General features: G+C 39.1%; 1 long non-coding RNA gene across 1 annotated transcript; it reads left to right on the top strand.

Moving 5' to 3' along the window:
- Positions 1–4,671: 4,671 nt before the first annotated feature.
- Positions 4,672–18,433, top strand: LOC108640616. Its single transcript, XR_001921320.1, has 3 exons — positions 4,672–4,905; positions 6,986–7,097; positions 18,312–18,433. It is a non-coding gene; the product is annotated as an uncharacterized LOC108640616 (long non-coding RNA).
- Positions 18,434–19,662: the final 1,229 nt, after the last annotated feature.

Raw genomic sequence — 19,662 nt, 5'->3', positions numbered from 1 at the left:
TGTATTACTTATCTATGTACGAACAGTGCCCTATGAATATTAAAACAAATCATGTTATTGAGAACTACACCTTGTAGATTTATTAATAGTTATGTCTTTGCCTTATACAAAGTCAATTGGCAAGAAGTCATTTGATTTTGTTCTAGCTAGATTGCAAATCTTAGATTTTTATTGAATGTAATCATGTTTACTGTATTTATGTCCAGCTGTTCAGTTACTTTGGATCGTTTATCCCATTTAAACCACCAACCAACTGAAACCAGATTTATGAACGATCCCCTTCCAGCACAATTTCTCAAACGATATCAGGAGACATTAAACATACATTTGTTTCCAGTTTCCCTGTGCTGCTTTTCCCTTTCTTTCAATGAAGGTTAAGACTGAGGTCATTAACACTTGTGTTAGTGCAAATTAAAGGCATTCCCTATTATGTGTTGGGCCAGCCATCCTGTCCTTTGCATGGGGAATAGCTCAAGCTTTGGTGACTGCTAAGTCCCAGGAGGGCACAGAGAATGGATGATTTTGTTGTCTGTCTTTGTTTCCAGCTGCCCATTTAGATCCTTTTAAAATTCCTTTGCCAGAACTCCTAGAAAAGTGAGCAGGAAGTCCAAAGGGATGCCTCCACCTCCACAATTGTTGCATGCTTGTGGGGTACTGGTGGAATGTTTACCCCAAAGATCTATTTTACTAGTTTCCTCCACTTTCCCTGCTACAGATAGCTCTGTGTTTCTCTACTTCCACCAAGTCACTCATGGGACTGAATTAGGGAAATTTTCTTTTCTTCCATTTGTGTGTAGCTCGTTATAGAAAAAAATAATCTGGTCATGTAATTGAGGAAAATGACGAAGGTCTATTAATGCAGAAGTATTTCTGCCTGTATAAGGACTGGAGGATTAGGTTTTAGCTTACGTGCACTCCCAAATTCTCTCTTCTCTGTTTCTCATATAATTATGACTTCAACCTTTCCTCCCTCAAATGAAGACATATCAAACTGCCACACGTCATCTTAGAACAGGCTTTTACTATGCAGGATAGCTAACCTTTGTTCTCTATGACAACACCTTTAAGATTTTTTCAACTAGCAACTTCTTGAACTTCTTGTTCATGACACAGGATGCTGAAGCTGCCTCCTTTCAAGTTCATCTCTTCTGTGTTGGAATCTGTGCAGTTCTTGCTTTGGAGATAAATAACAAGAAGGTGACCCTGATGCTATGAAAACACAAATCAAATCTTCCACTGATTTCAAGAGCCAGAGCTACCTTTATATTCTCTTCAATGTTTCTGGATATTGATATTTTTTTTTTGGCAGAAGTATTAAAAGTAAATACCATGGCACTGGAAAGATCTCTTCTACTGGACAGGTCTCTTAAAATTCCTTCTTAAAATTCTTTTGGTTTCAGCCTGAGGACCCCAAGATAGAGTTGAACAAAATTTGTAGAAACTTCTGAAAACATCAGTGTTAGTCTTCCTCTACTGTAAAGCATCTGTAACTCTCATTTGAATATTTTTGTGTTTTATTTGTTGTGTGCATCATAATATCTATTTTGCCTTACAAATAAGAAATAGAGAACATATTTGTGTCTTAATTTTGCTAGCAATCCTCTCTTTTTAACATATCTAAGTACAAGACTAATAATTATAATTTTAAAAAACCTCATTCTTCACAGCTTAGGGGTTTAAACTTTTATATTCTTCCTTTATTCTGAATGTACCCCTCAGGAAACAACTCTGTAATAATCACCTTGCCTACACTTCTTCAGTCACACATTACATTCTCTCTCCCACTTTCTTTCAGGTTAATATTAGTGTTTGTCAGCAGCAGACTTTTTTTCCAAGGCTCTGAGTCATTACAGTAACAGTTATGTTCTCAATAGAGTTCAGGGTAGGAAAAAACCCCAGCCCTATGCCTACATGTATCTGACTGTTAGAGAACCAGAAGGCTACTCACTCCTTCTAAATGCCAAGTGTTCAATTACTTTCCTCTTGAGATTTTTTTTTTCAGTTGGTTTTCTTTTTTTAATTTGGGAAAAAGTCAAATGTGATGCAGTAGGTTACTAAAGCTCATGATGAGGAATTTTGGCTTCATATTTTTCCACAGTGTAACAGGTTTTTTCCAAGTATTCCTTTAGCAGAGGTTGGTTGGTATTCCAGTCTAGCTCATAGAGAGTTCAATCTCTGTCTAGTCCTATATAGATATCTGTCCATGTTATAAAACCACTGCACCATTATCCCAAAGAGGGATTTGTGCTGATAAGAGGTCCAGTCAATAGCAGAGGTTTTGCAAGTTTGGCTTCAGGCCTTGACAGAACACAGGAAAGCATTCAGAGAGCTAGACAGTACAGTTTCTGGTTCTGGCTACTGCCACCCTTCCCTTTCTGCCCCCTGAGGTGCTCTGCCGTTCTTTGGAAACCAAGTCAGAGCACACATTGCAATGCACTGTGCATTAGCACAGGAGCACAGTGAGCCTCAAGCATATGTGAAGCCAGATCTGGGGATCATACTTAACTCAAAATAGATCTGTTTCACCTGCACATTTTTCTAGATGTGTAGGCTTTTCAACTGAACTGGAGGTAATCGATTTCCCTTTCTGTGGGTCAAGTTTTCTGGACTGTGGGTCAAATCTGAGCCCACACTACCATCCTGAAGACTTTCCAATCAGGCAGGCAAGGATTTCCCCTCATGGTGATGAATGCCACAGAAGCATATAAATATATAGGCACTGTTACCTTTCTTGTTGCTAAGTACTCCCTTGTCAGAGAGAGCTCTTAGCAGCTGTCAGAACTGCTGCAATGTAATTTAAAGTGAACTGTAAATCCCTGAGATGGATGAAGGTATCAAGATGGATGATCTTGCAATGGTCAGTAGAGAGGTTGCTGGTGATTTCAATGACTACATTTGCCAGTCATGGTGCAAGATGACAACGCAGATTGAAAGGGTGATAGCAAAGGGAATCAGAAGGATACATCAAAGGCTAATGGACAGGTGCTATAAAATGTTGTCCAGCATGCAAGCTTGTATTTTTTTCAGTCTCCTCCTGAGCGGGAGATTCAGTGTCCTTGGGAAAAACAAAAAGTATTCCATATTGCACGTTAACAAGCAGGTACAATCCTTGGAGCAAGTGAGGTTCCTGTCTTCTATTTTTCCTTCTGCATCTCTGTGTTGCCAGCCTTTCTTCTTTTTTTCTGGTTTTCTGCTGAAAAAAATCAGCTGGGTTAAACAAGCAACTGGCCCCTGGTCCATAAGATAATGGATCCAATAATTATCAGAAGCCAGCTTGGAGGGACCTATTGTTCAGTAGTCACCATGGCAAACACAAGCTCTAAAAAATGCAAAGAGCAAGGTGCTAACAACGCTCCAAAATGCAAAGAAAGGAGTTTGCAGCGTTCTTGCTGTCTGATTTTCCTTTAAGTTGTGTTTAGGAATGAAAATGTTTGTCATATCTCTGAAAACAGGAACACAGTTTGCATAAACCAGATCCACCACTAAGGTGGCACAGTGAGACACCTACTCAATCCAACCATACTTACTGAAATGCCAGTGCAGGAACAGCCATACCAGACTGTACCTGGAGTTCATATGGCTCACCCTTATCTTTGATACTGCCTGGGTGCTTTGAAGAAGAATATAAAAACTCTTCAGAGTGGGAAGTCATGAAGTAATGTGCTCACAGGGATTCTTACTTTCTAATCTTCTCCAAGAAAACTGTACTCAGATGGTTAATTTATCTTCTTGGGTTTCTTCTTAAAAGAAAAAAAAATCCTATGATATTTGATACAGAGTTTTCTGATATTGAACAGAAAATCTTATCTTTCAGAACCCATGGTTCTGAACACCAGTAACATTTGGTGGCAGTGGATTTCAGAGGGCATTTATATCTGATTTTTTGAGCAGAATATTTGCAAAAATGGGAAGACTAAGTCTGATTGCTTCCTGATACTTGTTTTGCCAGAACTTCTGATTTTAAATTTATCAAAGGATCACTTTATCACTGCCTTCTTTAGTTTCTGATTCACTTCCAAAATCAGGCTTTGGGGGACTACTCTAAGAACTTCTGGAAAAAGCAGGGTCCTGATCCTCTTGTGAGGGATGTCCATATAACTTAATAGCATGGCCCTTGTTAGCCATTCAATTCAGTTCATTCCAAACAATGTGCAGCTCCAGTAATGCTTAACTAGATGCACTGGAAGCCACCAAGAGATAGCTGTACTAATTTCAGTTTATTAGCCATCCAAGCTCACTTTTAAATTCAGGAAAGGCAAATTATAATTGAAAAGATCTTGGTAGAAACATATTCTGCTTTCACGGTCTATGGATATGCATGTTTAAGCTATCATGCCATGACATTGTGCTATTTGATTTATTTTTTTTACTGATGCTTTGACTGAGTAGTTTGTTGCGATGTACTGCTAAATGAAGGAAAAATCAGAAACTGCATCAGACAACCACTCTGTATTTCATTTTAGAAAATAGCTGGCAATTATAATTACTCACCATGTTTCTGGCTCAGAATAAAAGTGCCATAGCACAAAAACCACACTGAACATTCATCGTGATTAGAAAATGCTCCATACCTTGGAGTGCAGTGGAGACATAAGAATAATTTTAAATGCAAATTAAATTGTGGGGGTAGCAAAGAGAACAGATAAAAGACAGTAAAACAAAGCCTTTCACTTTCCTCAAATTAGCAGGCTAATGTGGTATAAAAAAAAGCAGTTCTACTCAGATCTGTGCTAAGAGCTTTCATTTCATCATAATATAAGCAGATCCGTCACCTTTCTCTATTCAGTACTCTTGATTTCGAGGTTGAAGTGAAAATTAGAAGCTGTTCATTCTGGCTCACAGACTGGGTTGCATTTGCTTAGTCTTATTCCATGACAGTGGGATGGAAAGAGGTCAGTAACACTGGTAAGTACTTATCTTCTGCATATGATTTTATTTATTTATTTTTAAAACCTTTCACAGTGCTTTGGCTTTTTATCAATGTGCCTTTCCTGAAAAAAACTACATTGTGTATTTTTTAAAAGGCTGTATTTTAAGCAGAAATGCAATGATTCCTTGAGAACGCTTATATCGAATGTTAGGACTCCTTCAAGAATGAATGAATTACTTAAAGTATGAATTCTGTAATAGGAAAGGTTTCTCGATATTCTATATATTTCATAGCATTGCTGGAACATTTTGTATGTTGCTTTTTCTGTCTGCCTTGTCCAACAAGCAGTAGCAGATAAGAAATGAATCTATTCTCAAGATGTTATTTACATTATATTTATAGCAAAACAATCTCCTTACCCTTGTGGTAAATGGTGAAGAAAGTAGGTATTTTACTTACTGAAAGCAAATTATTAGACAAAACGCAATGTTACAGTTAATCATTATGAAACATTAAAAATATCTCAGAATATCAGATGCAACAAGGAAGATCAGAGTGAAAAACAAATTCTTAAGGAAACTTGATGTAGATTTTTTTTTCTGTGGGAAAGTTTTTATCAAATCAAAACCAGGGGCTTAATTTTTCAGTATGAAGGGTGAGGGGGAGTGGGGGAGATGAACGTAGTGTCACCTCCTGTTGCTAAGTAACAACATCTCCTGGCCATTTTTATCTGATAAAGGAAGTCCAGTTGACGTTATGCATTATTCATCAGAGTTCCAATCAAACAATCAAAATTGTTTGCTTACACTGGGGACATTTAGTAAGATCAAAGAAACCCTCCTTGAAACTACTGGAGCTTACACCACTGCCAGGCAGCTCTTGATACTCTGCAGTAAGTATCATTTCTGGTTTGGGAGTGCTACAGTAAAGTGAATTGCTCGGGAATTTAAAAGTTTTCTCATCAGGACAGACTTCCGAATTTTAGAAAGGACTGCATGTTGATCTATGAAAACTGAATCAAAGGAAAGAGGGAAAGCTTTGGAAACCTGGTTCCCTAATTTTTCCAGCGTAATTAAAGGAATTGTTTGAATCAAGAGTCAGACTCCCTGCTCCAAACCTTTCTGCTAAGTTTGCGTGGAAAAGGACTAGAGGTATTTTTGTCTGTCTTTCTTAAAATAGACATTGTTCAGAGTTGTTTGTGTGCTTATGATTATATGCCATGGTGAACTGAGATGTGGGTGAGAGAACGGGATTGTCTGTTTTCTGCAAATCCTGTTTTTTCTGTGAGTTTTTCAGAGTATAATAAAATGCAGAAGGTAGCAATAAAGCTGGAGAAGAGTCACAATAATGTGCATCGTTCCAGGAACTCTGCCTGGCAAAGTTAGAGTGTACATCTTGGACAGCTGTAATCTAGGATTGTGTACATCTCAGAGAGCTGTAATCTAGGATCTAGACAGATCTGATGTTCAGAAGAATGCAAAAAATATAAACCTTAGCTATGAAACAGTGCTACAAGTAGCCTACTATTTCTTAATGACTGCTCCTAACACAACTTTTAGAACTGAGGGTGGAATGTTCTGTTGCTGCTTCTGGTCAGCAAGAGGAGAGAGGAAAGGCAAGGTTGGCTTCTGGTCATTTAGGTGTAGTGAAATATCCAGAATATTGTGTCTTTCTTTCTAGTACAGTGTTTTGGCATAAGTGGCACAAATGCTATCTTTAATGTAGTCTGTTATAGCAGTGACTACTCAGAGATGTTGGGTGTGAATCTGGCTGAAAGAGGTCCCTGTCCCTTTTCTGATCTTCTTTTTAAGAGTAAATGTAACAGGCAGATGAATCCAAGTATACATCTTAAGAAATAGAGACTGTGGCTAGAATACAGGTGATTGTACTAGAAAGCTAGGAATCTTGCTAATACTGCAGCAGGACTTCTGTTTTTGTCTTTAGAGAAGGATTTGAATCAAACATCCTAAAACAGAAAAGGATGCTTATGAAATTCTATGAATAGTGACTTGAAAGTACTTTGACCCTAATATGCCAAATGACTGCCTATACAATTCTTTCCACAAAGAAACTCACCAGCTTTTTTCTGTCTGACATCTCTGTAATCTTTCCTAGGAATCTGACTGATCATCCATGCTGGAGTATTGCACATAAAGTTCCTTCAAAATGGACTACTTTTTGGATGTCGAGTCTGCTCACAGACTGTTTTACAGTCAAGGAGCCCAAGGTAAGAAACTCTGGCACTGATTCAGAAAATGGCTATTTTAACTGTACAGTTAAAATGTATAGGGCCAGATAAGGGACAGTCACTGACCTACTTAAGTGTTGAGAGGGCACAGGGAAAGGCCTTCAAAACAGTTGGGGTTTTAAAGGGATTACAAGAAGAGTAATGGTAGGGTTGATCTGCCTTATGAGAGGATAAGGAAAAGCTATGAGAGCTGTTGGGCGTACAGATGAAGCAAAAAGAACTGAGAAGACCCAGGCTCTGGTGTTGCAGCATCCAAATGGACAAGGCAGAGGGGAGAGCAATGGCACACAGCTTGCTGCATAAGCCTCTGGTGTCCTTCCCCTTCCTCCTTGCTTATCAGAGCTGTCAGGATCATAAGGTGTTGTTTTTCAGTGCTGCAGGAAAAACTGGTTTGGGAAAGCCCAGAGGCAGTCCCCCACACAGTGCAAACAGCAGGTTCTCACTGGTCTGCACCTGTCCCCTGCAAAATGCTGGCCCCCACAGAGCAGCAGCAGGGTGAGAGAGGGGAAGAGTAACCAAGCTTTGTTGCTTTAATGTAGCTGAGACTTGTTCACGACATAGATGATATTTTTGGTAAAGTCAGCTCACATTTTTCTCACCAGTGCTATTTTTGGAGAAAACTTGCAATTTCAGAGAGAAGGGGTTTTTTGTTCCTTAAACTTTAAGCACCATATTAAATTGAAGAAGCCTATTGGACCCAAGTAGTTCTAACAACTATTTTTGGTTTTACATACTGCGTGTTCTCTGAAAATGGGATCCATCTTTCTTTCACCATTAATTTCATCAGTTGCTAATGAAATTCAAAGTCTGGCCAACAAAGTTTAGCCTTCCCTCTGGAGGCCATTCTCCCAGGGCAAGACCTAATCCATTCAGGGGGATACCACCAACCCAGGATACATGAGGGTCAGTACCACCTTTAACCTTTGGCTCAGCTGAGATGCTGCTGCCTAACACGTACTGCATTGCCTAGCTGCTCCCCCAGTTGTTGTGACATGTTTTAATCTGTATGAGTTGCAGAAAACCTTTTTTGTCACAGCACAGCCTCCTGCACTGAACAACAGAAACAAATACTAAGCACTTCAAATCAGGAGAAAAAATTGGCTGAGGGAAATGGCTGATTTTGATGGCTTTTTCTCCATCTAAAATGCAACAGACACCTGGACATTGCTACAGAAGTAATATTGAAATCTTCAATGACCTCCTGTTGTCCCTTCCAACCCTAACCATTCTATGATATTTCTATGGGAACAAACCACTTCTATTCCACAGAACCTAAAATTCAGGAATCTACAACTTACTGCTTTACAAGCTATAGCAAATTATCAAAAGTGTCTCTGTGCACTGCAATGTACAGAGACAACTGTGGAAGAAGGAATATGTATTCATGCAATGAAAGTCTATTATAGTCATGTGCACAAGGTGACTAGTAAGGATTGTGCAGGCAACCTTCATTGACTATATTTCCAAGCAGGCAAGGGAAAAAAACATTATCTTACCCATACTTGAAGAAATTATATTGCTGGCACATACAGAAATGCTTGTACTGATCAGTTAGGTGCATGACTATAATGTAACATTAGCATCTGGTTGACTCTTCATTTTAATGCAATTATTTTCCTTTTATTAAATGCAAAATGAGGGGAAAAAATCCATTATGTAGAACTGTATTCCTTGATGCAAAAGTCATCAGCAGGGAGCTGATCTGTAGATCTATCACGTGGACTTCTATGCCTTGGCCAAAACAAACAAGAACCAGCACCAAAACTTGGAGATTTTTTTTGTCCCCCTGCTCCTGCATATTTTATGAAAGTCACCAATGACACACTTCCACCGTGCACCAGTGTCCCAAATCCTAATTATCTCCACAACTGGAAACAGTACATTGATAGAAAAGCCATGCTGCACTTATGCTCTGCCCCCTTCCATTTTTCACCCTTCTCTTTCCTGCTTTTACTGCATTTTCCTCAGCTCCTGTCCTTCACATCTGTTACCACACATGCTTGTGAGACCTCTTCCGTAAACTCTAGTAATGTCTCCTCTCTTCATCTCTCTGTGCTTGAGGTCAGTTGCTTTCCAGCAACCTAGATGCCAGAAGGGAAATCACTCTGAGCACAGAAGTGACAATGTTTCTGATCTACATTCTCAAATGCTGCAAGACAGCAGCCCTCTGGCAGGAGAGGTGTTTGAGGGGAAGAACGGATGAACAACCACACTAGCAATAGGATGTGAGAGATGACATGTGGCCTGTGCAGAGAGAAGTTTCAGGAGGCCAAACAATAAGTCTCCAGAAGAATTCCATCATCAAGGTTTCCTGCAGCAAATACCTTTATTGCTATCCTTAGCCCCAAACTTCTTGATGGTAATATCCCCTTCCTCTCAATTATTTTACCCCCTGTACAGAACAAGGAACTCAATCCTATCGTGTGCATTGATGCTGACTCTACAGCTGTGGTAACTCCTGTCGTCCTTGTACCTTACGTGAAATTTTAAGGCTGTCTTCCAAAATCCAGGCATTTCTCTATGAGATAATTGCACAATTTCTCTGAACACGGGCAAAAATAACATATTTCTTTCTTTATCCACATTCTGAGAAACAGGCTAACTGCATTAGCTTTAACTTTCTGACACTCCCCGCCCCCCAACAAAAAAAATACACTGAATGTGAGACACTCATCCACCATAAATAGCATAGCTCAAGTAGCTAGTATGGAACTGAATAAAAGGTCTGTAAGAAAGCGTTGTCATCAGATCTGCCTAATGGGATCACAAGTAACTATTTGATGTTAATATAATAATATGATGCCATTAGCAAATCACACTATCAAACACCATGTGTATATGCATTCAAACTGCATTATGACAGAATTGAGTGCAAGAAGACTACAGTATTCTGCCATTTAATTAAAAACAACATCAGAACATATTCGTATGTACTATTATTACTTTACTTATATTATTAGTTATTGCATTCCAAAGTGCTCTGTTTACAAACTGTAGAATGGTGGTTCATGACCTACTTAACTCTTTCTGTGAGATTTGAAGATTTCTGCCTTTTAATTTTTCAGATCAAGAAAAAAACTCCAGTGTTTTCACATTAATGATATGACGATGTAACCAATAGCAGCTGTAAAGCATTCATTCGTATCTGAACCCACTCCTTGTGGATGGAAGAGAAAAGAAGGAATAGGACTGCAAAATGTTGAGAAGGAACTCAAAGAGCTATGATGGCATTGACAGCCAATGATATCAAATCCCACCTGACCTTAGGTCTTGTGTAATTGAATGCAGGATACTCTGACCTCAGCAAACAGACTAAAACAGGGCTTTGTCCTCCAGCAACTAACCAACCCGTTCTCTATCCCTTGCTGCCTGCACTAACGCTCACACCTTGTCCCTACTCCTGCAGAAAGCTGCAGAACTGCCTTTGGTGTTGTAGGGTAGGAGGAAAGAGGTGTTACCTTATCAGCTGCCACCTCTTCCATCCTTCCCTCAGAAGCAGCAGCCATCACCTCACTTCGATGGGCTGAGCACAGAACAGAGAATGTTTGGCCGTTCAGGCTGTATCTGCTCTTCCAACAGCTGTTCCCTGTTTCCTCCAAGGAAAGTGAAGCAGGAGGGATGGAAAAGTCACAAAAGCTGAATCTGACAGTAGGATTAGCTAGATTTAGAAAACTTGGTAAATGAAGCCAGCTGGCTCTAGGCTTTAAATACAAGCCAGAAATATCCTAAGCTCTGCAGCCCTCCCTAACTGTCTCTTCTGTAGCCGTATGTTGGAATATAGGAGCTGGTGGGGTGTCCCTGCCAAGTGCGTAATGCCTGGTGACGCATCTGCAAATCAGAAACAGGAAAGAAAGGACTGTGATCCCCTGGATCCAGCCCCTTGCCCTAGGAAAGCCTGAATCTGAAATCTAAGCATGAAGCCAGACTTTAATTTTCAAAAAAGCCTTCTCCCTTTGAAGCGTGTGGAAGATACTGGTTACTCTTGGCTGCAGATGTATTATAAATACAAATCTATCACAGCTTTCAGCTGCAGGGGCTGAAAGTATATAATGGGGCCTGGAATAGGATTTTCACCTCACTTATCCTGTAGGCATCCTCGGTGAAGACATTTCCACCTAAGAGTTCTGACTAGCTTGGCATGTACCAGTGGAGAGAAACAATCATTTTAAGAGCAGGGTTCACTTTAGACATCTTCCTTGGGTTAATATAAATCTTGCCTCTCTACGGATTATGAAAACCTAGATAGCAAACTTGAGTGAATGATGCCTGTGCTGATGGCATTTGTTTGCATTGAAGAATCACATGTTGACTGGCAAGATAGGACCTAATTCGGAAAAGGGAGTAACTTTCTCCAAACAGGTCAAGCTGTAATCCAAAGCTGTAAATGTGCAGATCACTTGGCTGCAGCGTACTTTGAGGAAACATCAGCTTTGATCTTGAAGTTCTACTTGAAAGTTATGCTTTGGGGCATGCAAAGAAAGACCTCATATTTGAAAGAGCTGAGCAGGCAGGCACTGAGGAGCAGCAGAAGTGAGCTGGTCCATAAGGGAAAGTAAGCCCAAAGCCAGCAAAATGGGCAGAGGCAGCAGCCGTCACCTATGACAGGTAAAGCACCGCAGGGCATGAGTTGGGCAGGTTTGGTGACAGTCACCAGGTTCAGCCAGGAGTTCAGACCATCAGACAAGTCCACAGTGATGAGGCAGGTAGGAGACTAAGGGAGACGGAAAGTCAGTAAGCAGTCTGGATGCGGATCAGTGAGGAACGTAGCCAGCCATAGGCACACTTGCTTAGCAAATGGGCAATGGCCTCAGTGTAGGCGCATCTCCAAAAGCAGGGAGGAAGCAGCTGCTGAGGATTCTTGCTGCTTTCTCAAAAACCTTCAAAGCTGGTCAGGGCTTCTCAAGTCACTCACACAGCTATACCATGCCAGAGAGCCTGCTTTGAGCATAGCCAACTAAACTGTGTGACGGGATTGCATGCAGCATTCTAGCTGTTGGTACCTAGCTCTCACCTAGGTTTTTGAGGATTAAGAAAAGAGGAACCTCTCCCTCCCACTCTATATAAGGGGATTGAGCCCCTGGATGAACTATAAGAGAGCAGAATGACTTCTGCCCAGTACATTACAAGTGAAGACTTTAGGTACTACCATAAAGGGAGAGTTGGCCATCGCAGACAGTGAGTAGCACTTTTCTGCAACCATGAGTCCGATGGAAGGGGTCCTAAGACTCATCCTCTCTCTTGGTGCCTGCAGCAAACCCACACAAGAACCTGATGGGATGGGCTGGACATTGTGTTGTCAGGATGCCATTCTGGGTTGCAGGAGTCCACCTCTGCACCACAGTGGGACTCTCTGGTCCCTGCCTAGAGTTTGGGTTCAGCTGTCACGCGACTTCTGACTCAAGGAAAAAATTGTTTCTAATTTCCTAGAGAGCTGTGCATCCACTTTTCCTGCACTAGCAGGGCACACCAGCTTAAAATTAACTGCATTAAATATTTTCAAGATGCTCCTACATAGCATGAAGTTGCTTGCCAGGCCATTTGGCAAGATACACTGTGCATATTTAAAAAATTGAACAAAACTCTCTTGAAGGCTTATCTTGAACAATCTTTCGTATCTATAAGTAGGTTAAAGATCCACTTACACGAGGTATGCTTCTACTGGTTGCAACATTTCTGCAATTTATTTGATGAATGTAAGGAGTGAATAAAAAATGTAAAGTATAAAAAAATACAGTACATATGGCCAAGGGTAATAGATGCACAAGATTGTATAGACACATGGGGGATGATTGCTCAGAAGATTTCAGGAAATCATTTTTCTTGATCAGTTTTGCAGGTTTAATAAAATACTCCCAGGTATAGTTTTAATTCCACATTTTACGGTCATTCTCTGTGTCCACAATATATTTATTTCACTGTGCTGCCTTGTTGCTAATTTATTTTAATTCAGACAGTGCTGATTTATTCTAGATGTTTGACTTTAATCACTGCTGACTCTTCAGTGCTACTTTCCTTTTGCTTTTGCATATTACATTAAGTACAGTGTTTTATAAAAATATATTGCTGCAGTATCCCCAGATCCTAATCCAGAATGATTCCACTGCACATGTTCCTCCATCCACCAAAATTTTATGATTAATCCATCCTATACATTAACATATTTTCAAGGTTATGATATTTTCCAGGTCTTTTTTTATTTATGTGATGTCACTACTTCTTAGACTAATAGCTTCAGTATCAGAAGAATTAGTAACAGCAAATGTGCATTCCTGATAAAATTTCTCCCCCTTTAAATCCCATCAAGTAACTGATCAACATCAACCTTTTCCTCATCCTTTTTCAACTTTTTTAAGTCCCTTTTCCACCACCTATTCTGGCATATCTTCCTTACTGAGAATTTCCAAACAGCCTATGCCTTTGGACACAATGGTAGAGGAACAAGCATGTTTTGTTTAAAATGCACAAAAAATGCCAGTGTGGTGGTTAGGCATATTGTGCACATTCCTACCCAAATATCACAAACCAGTGGAATGAGCACGTGACAAAATGTGGATATCCTTTTGCATGGGTACCATTGTTTGCAACCTTCAGGCCTGTTCTTGATATGATGTATCTAAGTACTTTCTTTCAGATTACTGGTGCCCATCAAAAAATATTTCAACAGCTTTGCTTTAGAGCCATGGAGAAATCCATATGCATGTGCTCCTGTGTTTATCTGGGAGATGCAAGCCTATAAATCATTCTTCATAAATGACAATTTATGGTCTCTCCACATGTTCTGTCTCTGGCTCCCCTGCCAGTCATACCCAATTTTCCAAATCTAATCCTTCAAATGTTGTCCTTTTGTCTTGTTTTAAATGCAACTGATAAAGTTAAATCAGACCAAAACATTTTTTTCCTGGTAAACACCCAATTGGACCCATTTCCTGGTCTGTCTTTAAGGAAGAATATTCACAATCTAATATTTTATGTATTTTTTAGCTCACATGGGATATCATGTGCTAGATGCATCCAAATGTACCTGAAATCAAGTTTTTAAAGCTTCCTTTTAGCCAAAAATACATTTCTGCATGCATTATCTACATGTTACACCATGGTGAGCCCTCTTCAGAGAAGCGTGAAGGAGAAGAACTGAGTAAGAAGCTCATATGTTTCTCTGATGAAAAAAGTAGCAAGAAAGAAGAATCCTATTCAATCAGCAACAGCAGCACTGCAATTAAAATATTTTCATAGGTATTCTACGAAGTCGTTCAAAATTGGTCCTGAGAAATGAAAATTTCCTCAGGAAAGCCTTAAAGATTTCTGATGTAAAAAAGCATCCCCTTATGGCTATTTCAATGTCATTTCAAGTTGCTTATGATTATATGCATCAGAAACATACCCTTTCCAATGTATCTAGGTCTAGACATCTCCAAGAAGTAACATTTTAGCACTTTGCTTGTACTGAGATTAAAATCATCAAGTTTCAAAAGTTTTTGCCCTTTCGAGGTCAAAATCTACTATGCAAATAAGGGTTTCCATTGACCCTACTGATTAAAAAATGACAAGTGTACCTGTGTCACCAATGAGATATTTTAAAAACATTTAAAAAAATCTGATTGATAAAAGTAGATGGAAAAATTAGATTAATGTTTCTTGTTTTCTCCAATTAATTTTTAGGAAGATGCCATTTCACCTCTAAAATTTTTCAATTAAAAATGTCCATCATTTTTCTAAATAAAACTCTTAAAAAAATGAATAAATAACTCTTAAAAAGAAAAGCCAATATTATAACTCTTCAAAACATAAAGGTAGTTCTTGGCAAACAAAAATTAGTACTAATATTTTTATTAAAATCTATGGGAAAGTATTTTAATTGAAAAAATGGAAGCCATCAAAAATTCTTTGCAAACAACCCCCCATGTTTTCAGTCATTTCGAACAGTGTTCAAAATTTGGACCAGCTGCAGATTTAACCAAATATATTGAAATTATATCTTCAAAATGCCTCTGAACACGCAATATAAAAATTTACATATTTTACATTCCCTTCTCCCAAACACATACTTGTGTTCTACTTCAGTAACATACAATATTTTGAGACAACAAATGGGAGATCATATACAGCAGTTCTAAGGTGTCATACAATGTACATTACAGCATTTATGTTTTTAAGGTATTTTTCCCTCGAAAAGCAACTTTTTCACTTTCTAACAAATACCAGACAGGACACTGCCACAATGTGTCAGTTGTGGCATAACCCTATGAGGAATGATGCAAAGAGAATGAAGAATTTAACAGAATGGCTGATTTGCCTTCCGTGTGCTGTTACAGTGGCTGCTTTAAATGAGGTTTTGGACACTGGTCTCAAATTCTTTTGCAGCATAAGTGGGCCCATTATTGTGTATTGTAATGTCACTCCATTGCTCCAAGACTTTCAAGAGGACACTTTTTAATTTTCCCAAAAAATTATCTCCTAAAAATGTGTCCCACAGACTAATCTGGTTTAAGGAGAACAGCTGGAGCAAGAGATACTGGTGGATTAGCTGTGATGAACCCTATGGTCTCATTGGGCAAACATCAACAGCTTTACTAAAAACTGTATGGCAAGTCATTCTCAAACTAAGGACTGCTATGGATTATGGTTAGGAAAGAGTGTGTATATTCATGGCAGGCATAAACATTCAGTGTTACTTTATCGATATCAGAATGTGATCAGCTGTACTTTCCAGTTCTGTGGCTCTGTATGAATTGATCTTACCTTTTATTGCAAATCTTTTTTAATACTTATTAGCTTAGTCTGAAATTTTTTCAATATTTACCTAGAATATCCAGTCATTCTTGAAAACTCCTTTTGGTAATATACACAAAGGGGAGATAATCACGGTTGTCAAAGTAATACATAATGATTACTCCAAGAAGCATTTTCTAGCATCCACCTACCTCCAGTGAAAATGAATACAAGCCAGATCCCAATATTTTGACCCAAAAGGGAAAAATGATTTATAAACAATTATATAGAAAAGCCTACTGTAATTCTCTGTTTACTATAAAAGTGTATGCAATTTGGTGCTGGGATTTTTTTTTCAAATAGATTCCTGTGCTGTGATCCTGTGCTAGCCCTGAAATGCATGGGAGCCCTTTCACTGACTTTAACTACAGCTAGATTACACCAGTTTTAAAAGACAAATCATTTACATCATTGCTTTATGAGATGATTTTTACAATGCTGACTTCGTATACAGATAAATCTTCCTGAAGTGTAAATCTGATGACACAAAATTTTCCGTAACAGAAATTTTCCATTCTCTTTTATCTTCATTACTGTACTTCCCTATCATAAGGCAGTAACGGTTTACAGCCTAGTTGCAGTGTTTGCTTTAGCTTAATCTAAATAGTTGACCCCATTAAATCAATTTCAACTCTTGCCCTTTGTGTTTACTTCAAATGCAAATGCTAGGTTAGAAGTGAGCAAAAACTTGAAAGAAACCTATTTCAAAATAGAAAACAAGTAAGTTAGACCAGAAATAACCACTGCCTTCAGCAGCACAGATTTACTTGTTTAGTAAACTACATAATGCTGCAAATTGAAAAATAGAGTGTGACAGCTTCTGTTAACTCATAGTAATTATATGCTATCATACCTAACACCTAAGTCAGCTTTCAGGCATCTGAAGGCTTCTGATTGACAGGTTTTATTTGAAATTCTAAAAAACTTTTAAAAGAAAGAATCACAGTTAGTAGGTTGCAGAATATGCACTTAGTCACTATCAGTCATGCTCTCCAATCCCAGTGGGAAAATACAGTTCATTTTTAGTTATTTGAAATGTGGTGCTTTACAAAAGCCCCGAGATAAAGACTGTTATGCCAAATAATATCCAAGCAGCAAAAAGCATGCAGGGTTTAGGCTCCTAGGCTCATATAGGGTCCCCCATGAAAGTTTATGTAAACAGTCCTACACTAAGGGTACAGACGTTCATTCCAGCTGAAATTCTCTTTCCAGTTATATATGAGGTGGAGGGGAAAGAAACGCACTGAGAAAGTACTTGTGCATGGTGCTCATGCTTTCAGTGATCAGCCAGATCCCATCTAGCACTTGTGATAGTCTTTATCTACTCACAGAGGCAGTTGAGGTGGATATATTTATAGAGGCTCTTCTGCTTGTGATTTGTAATTTATAGGCTCAGCGCCCAAAGCATTCAATAGCCACTCACAATTACATTCACATAAAAAACCCTACATTAAGGGGACATTATCAAGGCTGTAAGGTCCAGTGCTAAATATTTGGGCAATGCCAAAATGAAGGTGGCCTCTGCAACATTAATTCAGTCTCCTAATACATATGTATTGTAGTATGGCTTCTAACTGCATGATGACAGTAATTTTTTACTATCCTACCATTTGCTTCATCAGTACATGGAGTGGGCAGTGCTCACTTAATGAGCCAGTATTAAATATTTTGCTTTCTCCTCCTTCAATGCATGGCACCAAGCTATTTAAACCATGTTCAGAAGACAGAAATCTTAATTTCCTTATGAGTTTTTCATTGGTGCTCCACTGAAGTATATCAATACTTTACAATATTAATGGATTTATATCTTCTTGAAATTCCTAATGAAAGAAAAGAATGATTCTCCCTGTTTCACAACTAAGAAAATAAGACATAAAGTGATCAAGAGCAAAAAGTAGCTCTTTATTTTGAGTGCCCAAGTCAAGACAAGAAGAAACTGAGTTTTAGAATAGTTGCTGTAGGCATCATGTTGTGTTCCAAGCACAGCTTCCACCAATTTCTGCAAATTAGCAACCACTTAGATACTTCCACTACTTAGGCATCACAGCCTCAAAAACAGCATTCAGGAAAAGAGAGATTGCAGCTGTTGAGAAGTTGAGAAAAGAGTGATTTAAGCTGTAAAAGTAGGAACTTTGAACATGCAATCTGTGGCAGCAACAGAGCTATAACCTGTGCCTTTGGGGCACAGAAGACAGCAATCTTTTCTTGGTATTATTCAGTGCAGCCCTTAAATTCTGTAGTATGTGAGTCAAGGACCTCACAGCGAACTGCCTATTCTACTACCTGCTACAGATCCTCTGTTCCATTGAGTGATTTTCCTTCTCTTTTCTTTTCCTTTTTTTTTTTCTTTTTCTCCCTCTTCTTCCCCCTTTTCATTTCTCCCTTCCCCTGACATTCTCCTCTTCATTTGTACTTTCTTACCAGCTCGTCGGGCAACTCTTCTCACTGTGCCCACTCTGGTGACAGCAACCTCTGAGGATGACATAGACCGGAGACCCATCAGAAGACTCCGGTCTAAGAGTGACACCCCTTACTTGGAAGAAGCTAGGATCTGCTTCAACCTTGATAATGGTAAGACATCCCCAAACATCATATGATGCTAATTAAAGACTTTTTTTTGAGATGCAGATGGACTAGATGGTATTTCCTCGTTCCCAAGTGATATGGTGGTTCAGCAGATATCCAAAGATGTCATGGGAGTCTAACTACAAGCACCTGCATATGTATGAACAGGGATTCTTTTCAAAATTCTCCTGCCAGTACTAACTAAATTTTTTCCCCTGTTTTAGCCACGGTAAGCCAGTGAGATCAGAGCAAAATGGAATATGTCTTACCCACTTCAGGCACCCAGAAATATGAAAGTTTTTGTGAACATTTACGATGGGATTAGAGCTAACAGCAGACTTAGCTAATATTACAACCATGGAAGAACACCCAGCATGCCCCAAAACCTCTATAGGATTAACTGGCAGAAGTGCAACAGAAAACTATTGGTTCTGCAGGAACAAGTAAGAGAGCTGTCCCTCAAAATTCAGACCAGCTAATGTTACTATTGCTGCCTTCAGAATTACTGAGGCCTGGTATTCCTTCCCTGGTCTTTTTTTCTCATTAAGGTTGACAAAACCAAAAGATTTTGGAAGTAATGACAACTTAGTGACTTTAAGCAGGCTGGTTTGTTTTTTTTTTAAAATACTGAATTAAATGGGATAAACTATTACACTCCCATGCATGTATCAGGAAAAGGCTCTTCACCCGAAGAGTGGCTGGGCACTGGAACAGGCTCCCCAGGGAAGTGGTCACAGTACCAAGCCTGTCTGAGTTCAAGAAACATTTGGACAATGCTCTCAGGCACATGGTGTGACTCTTGGGGCGTCCTGCACAGGGTCAGGAGTTGCACTCTATGATCCTGATGGGTCCCTTCCAAATCAGCACATTCTATAAGTATTTTAACTCTCTGGCTCTCCCTTTATGTAGTCCTTTTGTGCTATCCTCGTATTTTATTTTGAAATAGCATTTTTAATTATTTACATTACACTAACATCTCAGCAGTCCCAACCGAAACTGGAGCCCTAATGTGGCAGGCAGCCTACAAACCACAGGGTAAGACCATCAACATAAAGAGCTGATTACTAAACAGAGAAACAGAGATGCCACAAAACGTTGTTCTCAGTGTGGAGATGGAGAACAGAGTCACTAATTTTTGCCTGTGGTCACATTTTTCTCAAAGACCTGATGGAATATGAGTCCCAGGTTTTAAGGGATGGTCACTTTTAAA

The sequence above is a fragment of the Manacus vitellinus genome, unplaced genomic scaffold (assembly GCF_001715985.3).
Source record: "Manacus vitellinus isolate BGI_N305 unplaced genomic scaffold, ASM171598v3 scaffold_39_pilon, whole genome shotgun sequence".
In the NCBI taxonomy this organism is placed as follows: domain Eukaryota; kingdom Metazoa; phylum Chordata; class Aves; order Passeriformes; family Pipridae; genus Manacus; species Manacus vitellinus.
Note: the sequence above shows the minus strand (reverse complement) of the source record. Positions and strands in the feature narration are given on the sequence as shown.